This window comes from Pinus tabuliformis, chromosome 3_2 (genome assembly GCF_031772625.1).
Source record: "Pinus tabuliformis cultivar Carrire ecotype Pingquan chromosome 3_2, CPIR1, whole genome shotgun sequence".
Lineage (NCBI taxonomy): Eukaryota > Viridiplantae > Streptophyta > Pinopsida > Pinales > Pinaceae > Pinus > Pinus tabuliformis.
The window spans coordinates 22,358,672-22,365,803 of NC_142302.1; the positions used below are offsets into that span (position 1 = coordinate 22,358,672).

The 7,132-nt window shown below is 36.7% G+C and overlaps 1 pseudogene; it reads right to left on the bottom strand.

Annotated features, from left to right (window-relative positions):
• Positions 1 to 3,406: 3,406 nt before the first annotated feature.
• On the bottom strand, positions 3,407 to 5,926 carry LOC149179613 (protein LYK5-like; annotated as a pseudogene).
• Between the last annotated feature and the right edge of the window lie 1,206 nt (positions 5,927 to 7,132).

Consider the following 7,132-nt stretch of genomic DNA (forward strand, 5'->3'; position numbering starts at 1 on the left):
CATCTTGTCTACATATATAAGAGAGGCCATGCCTTTTTCTTAAATCAGGAAAGCATATTATCAATTTGTAAAGTTTTGAGTAATTATTGACCTCATATATCAAATCAGAATGAGGGTGTAGTTTGCCATATTTGCAATAGTTTGAGGCTGGTTGTGCCTTCTTTTTGGTCCTTCATTCTGATAGGTTTCCCCTTGTGTACAACAACCTTCCAATAAGGCCCTTCCACTACTTTTTGTTCATTTGTTTATGTTATTTTCTTCCTTTTACATTGTTTTGTTTACTTTCTGATCATATTTCAAGAATGATCTAAACACCCTTTTCCTTTTCTCCTTTCAACTTTTTTTTCAATTTATTTTGCAGGTCTTGTTTATGCTACCATTAGTCTTGATCATGTTTATTGTTGGTCTCATACAAGGTTTTCGGTTTCAATACCGAAAATTGTATTGCAATACTTGACCACTAATTAAGCAACTCATCTGAAGCTTCTGATCTATATTACAGCGAACACAAGGACAATAAATCTATGCTTATCTTCCAATTGGGCCATAGTTTTTGTTTCTTATTATAAAATTTCATTAAGCTTTTGTTAAAAATGATTCTTAGAAAGAAATTGCCTTGTGAAATTATGGTTAAACAAATTTCAATTGAGTTGATCATCATGTTCCTACATATTTTTTGCATGATGTCTATATTTGTGTAGACATTTTCTACAAGTATTGGAAGGATTTTCGAAAACTACCTGTTGTGGTTTGCACAAAATTGGAATTTGTTTTGTTGCTCTTCTCATACATTCTTAAATGTATTTGTCATTGTTTTATTGAGTTTCATCATGTTAGAGATACAATATGTCACTGATGCATATGAATCAAGCATGAATTGAGAATACGTCTGTAAGTCTGAACATAGAAATAGGTGAATTGGTGAATTGTGAAATAGAACTGTAGGTTGTGTGTTGATTTTCATGAAACTGAAACTGTAAGTGAAACTGAATCTGTAAGAATTGAAACTGCAAGAACTCTGATAAATGAAAACAAAACTGTAAGAAAAATGTGTTGTAATTGATACAACTAACCTCGATATACTGGCAACTATTTTGTGATGTTTTGTCTTCAAGGTTGCTGAATAGTTTGAAAGCATAACATGCAACTTCAACAGTGGTTGAACTTCTTTTATAGCTTTTGGCACTTGAATTTAATTGGTGGACATGGATGGACATGGATTGCAATGGCTTCATTTTCAATGTGTGGTCTAGATTTAATTTGATGTGATCTAATGGTTGGGAATTTTTTATTTGTTGATCCATGTGCTTTGATTTGCTGTAATGAGAAATAGAATGAGTTGGGTGTCATTTATTGCAGTTATTGAGTTGGGTATCATTTATTGAACAAAGTGGGCTTAAATGTTATTGGGTTAGGTGTCATTTATTGAACATAGAGAGTTTAGTTATTGAACAACACAACAATTATAGCTTGACATACATTCACTTTTATTATGTGCAGGTATGGATATTTATTTGGGATACAAAGCTTCAGTTCTAATGAGAGGGGGTTGAAGTGACTGCTACTTTGTACTTATGGAATAGACCAATTTGGAAGCATTTATGGTTTTATTTGTTTTCTAGTTGGGTCAATATGGTTTGCACTCTTAAGTATTAAGATACTATTTAGGGACAGTTGTGGGCCTAGTCAATGTATTGGGAAATTTTGGACATAAACTAATACTTATTTATACTTAATGTTACTTATCTTTATTTAAATATTGGTTGTAAAAGTTTCAATTTCTGGTGGTTTGGTGGGACCAGTGCTATGTTAATCACTGGTACTCTGTTCTAACAGCAACAAGAAAAAGAAAAAAACAGAGTAACAGTGTCTAATCCCTGTTACCCATCATGGAAGAGAACTACAACGACCTAAAAATTATCAAAATTGAAAGTGGGCACAGAGGATTCAGCTTGACCAACAACTGAAATCTGTGATGCTGTATTAATAGGAAATCTGTGATGCTGTATTAATAGGAGGCTGCTGCATTGATGGCATCTCTGAAATTTAAGCAGCTTTTAGATAACGGCTCATTTGTCAAGGTCAATGTCGGCTCGTGGACGTAACGGAAAGACTTTCGTTAACTTCGTCGATGTCACGGCAGGATAGTGGGCGTCGATGTCACGGCAGGATAGCTGGGACGCTTGAAGGCTCTTCTGGATGGACATGAATCCTCATTCCAAAGTCACAGGAGAAAAAGAAAAAGTAAGATACGGCATCAAAACTCGTGAAGAAGATTCACGGAGTTGTATGAAAAGGGGTCGTAAAATTCAAAAGGAAATGGACAGCACAGACATTTACGAGAATATGAAAAGGCCAGGGAAGCTTGGAAGGACATGTTTTCTTGACTTTTGATATCGTTTTTAATTATGATAAAACTTGATGGGCAGATTGTTTCTCAGTGGGTGATTTGTATATTAAAAAGTTAATAAATTTTCAATGTTAAAATTATATTATTTTTAATTATGATAAAATTTGATGGGCAAATCGTGTCTCAGTGGGTTAAAAAGCTAATAATTTTTTAATGTTAAAATTATATCATTTTTAATCATGATAAAATTTGATGGCAAATTATTTTTCAGTGGATGATTTGTCCCTTCAAAAGTTCATAATTTTTCAATTTTAAAATTATAAAAACAAATACTAATTTAAAGGAATTTTCAAACTTAATAAGAAATTTTTAAAGCCATTTCTAATTATCAATTATTTTAGGGAAATGAGTAGAGAGAGAAAAGAGCGTGATTTATAGTTGAAATAGTTTTTTCTTTTGAATTTACCAAAATTTGGCAATACAATTTCAATATTTTTTGTTATTTAAAATACATTTTTGAATATATAAATAAATTCAACACCTGAAAACCCTTAGAGCAAATATAAACCTATCAAGACCATGAAAAGATTATTAACTATTACGCGCCATCTAAAACTTGATGTCCGAAAGCTTTTATATCACGGACACGAAATCCCATGCAGAATGTGATGGATTGCTTTAATTTCATATTTCCAACCCAATGCAGTTTCCAGAAAATAAAAGTAAAACTAGCTACGCGTAAAATAAAACTGAAAGCAACGCTGAAAAGTAAGACATTTTACTGTGAAGCCCTTGCCTTCATTACACATGAAATTAGCTTTTATAAATTTCTGACATGGATCACATTCACAAGAGTTTACAATTTCATAAATATAAATATGACCCTTTTTTCTTAATAAACTAAAAATGATATATTCCATAGATACCTAACCAGTGCGAGCTCTTTGATTCATGATAATTATAAAAACTTTTTTTCAGATAAATTATATAGATATTTTTCTGATAGATGCGAATCACTTACTGTGTTTTATCATCAGAACTAAGATACATTTCATAAACTTTCAACCAGTCCAAATTCTGTGATTCATGATGATTATAAAAAACTTTTTTCAGATAAACTATATAGATATTTTTCTGGTAGATACGAATCACTTACTGTGTTTTATCATCAGAACTAAGTTCTGTTTGTTTGTCTTTATCTAACTTAGAATTTTAAACTTCTGAATTCTGAATTTCTAATAAAAACTAAAACTAAACACTTACTCATCATCAAGATTAAGTTCAGAATAATCTGTCTGTTTGTCCCTATCTGGCTTGGAAATCTGAACTGTGTGAAACAGATGAATGATTATTTCGATCCATGGATTCTTGAGAAGAATTGGAATAGTAATTACCTCCTGCATCGCCTGCACCTCCTGTCATTCTGGACAATTCCACCCTCACTTCTCTCATGCTCGGACGCAACGTCAAATCCCTCTCCACGCATAACTTTGCCAACATGGCCACTCTGAAACCTGTCTCCAACGGGTACGACCCGGCTCCATGTCCTTTAATTGCAGGGTCCACCCAATCCATCAGATATTCCTTGGGTTTTCACTTTCCATAAGATTCCTTATCTCTTCAGAAAGCAGCACCCTTTCTCCACCTCTGAAATCCCCAAAGTTGGAACCCACATGCACCGCCTGTTTGCCCGATAGAATTTCGAGCACTATCACCCCAAATGCAAACACATCCAGCTTCGGTGTCACCAGCCCGTCTCTGATAAATTCTGGAGCCATATATCCATGAGTCCCCACAACGTGGCTTGTCACCGCATGAACCTGCGATTCTCCGATATCCCCAGATTTGGCCAATCCGAAATTGGCGATCTTTGCTCGAAAATTCTTGTCCAGAAGAATATTGCCGCTATTAAGGTCCTTGTGAACGCAGGTGGGAGTCGTGCTGTGGTGCAGATACTCCAACCCCTCTGCGATGTCCAGAGCGATCTGCAACCTCTGGTTCCAAGACAGGTTCAAACCCCCTGCATGTGACCGTGCGCTGTGGATATAGTCACTAAGCGATCCATTTTCGGCGTACTCGAAGACGAGGTACGAGTCCTGGTCCGGCGATTCTTCAACGCAGATGCCGAGCAAAGTGACGAGACTCGTGTGGTGGAATCTGTGAAGGGCGTTGATCTCCTTTGATACCTGCCCTCTCATCTGTTTGATCGCCACTCTGTTTCCGCGCAGAACCGCGTGGAAGACGGAATTCTTGATTCTGTGCGCCCCGCTGAAATTGTCTGTGGCCTCCTGAAGTTCTTTGAAGGAAAAGCGTATCAATCTGTCCGATGCCAGCAATTCTGACATGTTCGAAAGAAGGCTCGATTGGATCTCGAAACCCTCCGCATTCCCTGCCTCTGGCTTTATTGTCTCTGGTTTGCTTTGCCTTTTTATTGAAAAGCAAATGGCTCCCAGAAGCCCTAGTCCAAGAAGTAGCGCTCCTCCTACGGATGCAATAATTGGTACATAAATATGGCTGGAGCTCTTGTGGGAGGAAGGTGCGGGATCATAAACGAAGGCAGGCGCCTTCGCTATAGCAGGAGGAGGGGGCGGAGAGAAGGGGGTAGAAGGGGGAATCACAGGGCTGTGGTCGAGGGGAATTAGCAGAGTTGTGTAGGGATAAATAGCGGGATTTATGGGCTCCAGATTATTTGCAGAGATGAAATCTGCATGAACTATATTGAACTTTGCCGTGATTATATCGTCATCGTCGTCCGGATCTGCGATGTAGGAGAGCAAAAGCTTGACGCCTTTGGCGACCTGTTTAGCAGTCGGGCACGCGCAGCGAAGGGGCGCAACGAGTTTAATTCCAGGCGTTAAATCGTTAACGCCGTACCTTGGATTCTGCTCTCGCATGGCCTGGCAGGTCGTGAGGCCCTCTAATGTCTGGTTCGCGATATTGATGTACAGATCGTTGTGCTGAACAGTGTATGTGAGGTTAGCCTGCGAGAAATTGCCGGAACACTTGCAGTGAATTGGAATGAGGACAGCTTTATTTAAGGGCAGAGGCTTCGAGTAATCCTTTACAGCGGACAGATTACTGGCAGATGCGATGATGTCGGGCGCTGTGTTGAAGAGCGCGCTGATGTTGTGGAGGGACATATAAAGGGGCTGAGCTCGATACAGGGCGAATGTGTCGCATTCTTTGGCAGCGCCGTTGCAGTGGTAGCCTGAGCAGACTGCGTGATAATTGACACAGTCTTCGCTGTAATCATCCGAATACGATTGCTGAGCCGCTGCAAATAGTCCATTATTGACCACAGTTCTGCTGCCCTGGAATTGAATTAAGCAGAAACAAAAGATAATAAAAACAGCCCTCGAGAATCGAGTAAGCGCCATCATAGCCATGGTCGCTGAACCGTAATGTGATGAAATGCCACTGGCTTTCTTTATAATACTCACACCTCGGCCACGGTTGCTGAGAATCTGAGACTTGCACGGTGTGAACGCGCATAAACAGCTCCACCGATTTTAACTGGAATCGACTCGTCGTCTGCTTTATGACCTGGATGGTCTGCAACGCAGTCGAAGATCTTAGGTTGAGACGGTGAAGAGAATTGAATTTGTAACCAGTAATCAAAGGTTTTATTGTGAGAGATCGCAGTAAATATATATTTTATTTGAGAAGATTTAGTCCGAAAGATTACATTTCACAAGTTTTACTTTTTTACTTTGTGATAGATATTTAGGAGAAGTTGAAGATTTAGTCCGAAAGATTACATTTCGCAAGTTTTACTTTTTTACTTTGTGATAGATATTTAGGAGGATTAACTTCTGACGTTTTAAAAAAATTATTTTGAAAAATCTAAAAGAATTGAACTTATAATTTCTCATTAACTAAATATTTTTGAAAATCTAAAAAAATTGAACTTATAATTTCCCATTAACTAAATACTTCTGAAGAATCTAAAAAATTAAACCTATAACTTCTCATTAACTAAATACTTTTATCTACGATACCTCAACTAACTTATTAATAAACACATATTTTGTTAAATTAATATGCTAAATTAATATATTTTTATTTTAATGTATAATTTCTTTTAATGTATCTAGATGGGTTGATAACTAATAAAGGAATGTCAAAGAATTAAATTTCTTGCAAAATTTGACGAGGACTAAAACCTTTAGTCACTCACTGACCAATCAACTTAGCATTAACAATTAAATTAATATGTATTATTAACTAATGATCTAATTTCATTAGTTTAAAATGTTACACAAATATGATTATATTTCCAATTTCAACCCTTCACACTATAGGTTTGAATTTGAGAGTCAAGTTTCAATTATGAAAAATGGGAACAAACTAGAATCGAATTTGTTAATGTATGAATTGTGCTTCAGATTTCAAAACATTATAGGTTGAAAATGGGGTTTGAATATTATTTATACTCGAAAGAAAATGGGGTTTGAATATTATTTATACTGAAAAGGAAGACGGTACACAAAATATTATAAAAAAATAAAGGTCGAATATCATTAGTCAAAAGATAGATTGCTCATAAAACGAGGGAGCCACTGTCGTAGCAGTAGTCCCTGCTGGGGTTAAGAAATTCCAATTCTTTGAGTTGTTACAATGACTTTGGCACTAATTACAACATAAATAATAACTCCTATATGAGTTTGAACAAATACACAGACTACCCAGAATCTGAAATGCACTTGTGACATCACTTGGGAGAATCAGCGAAGATTAAAACCAAATGAGCAGCAAGCGAGTATCAAGGCATGCGGGCAACCA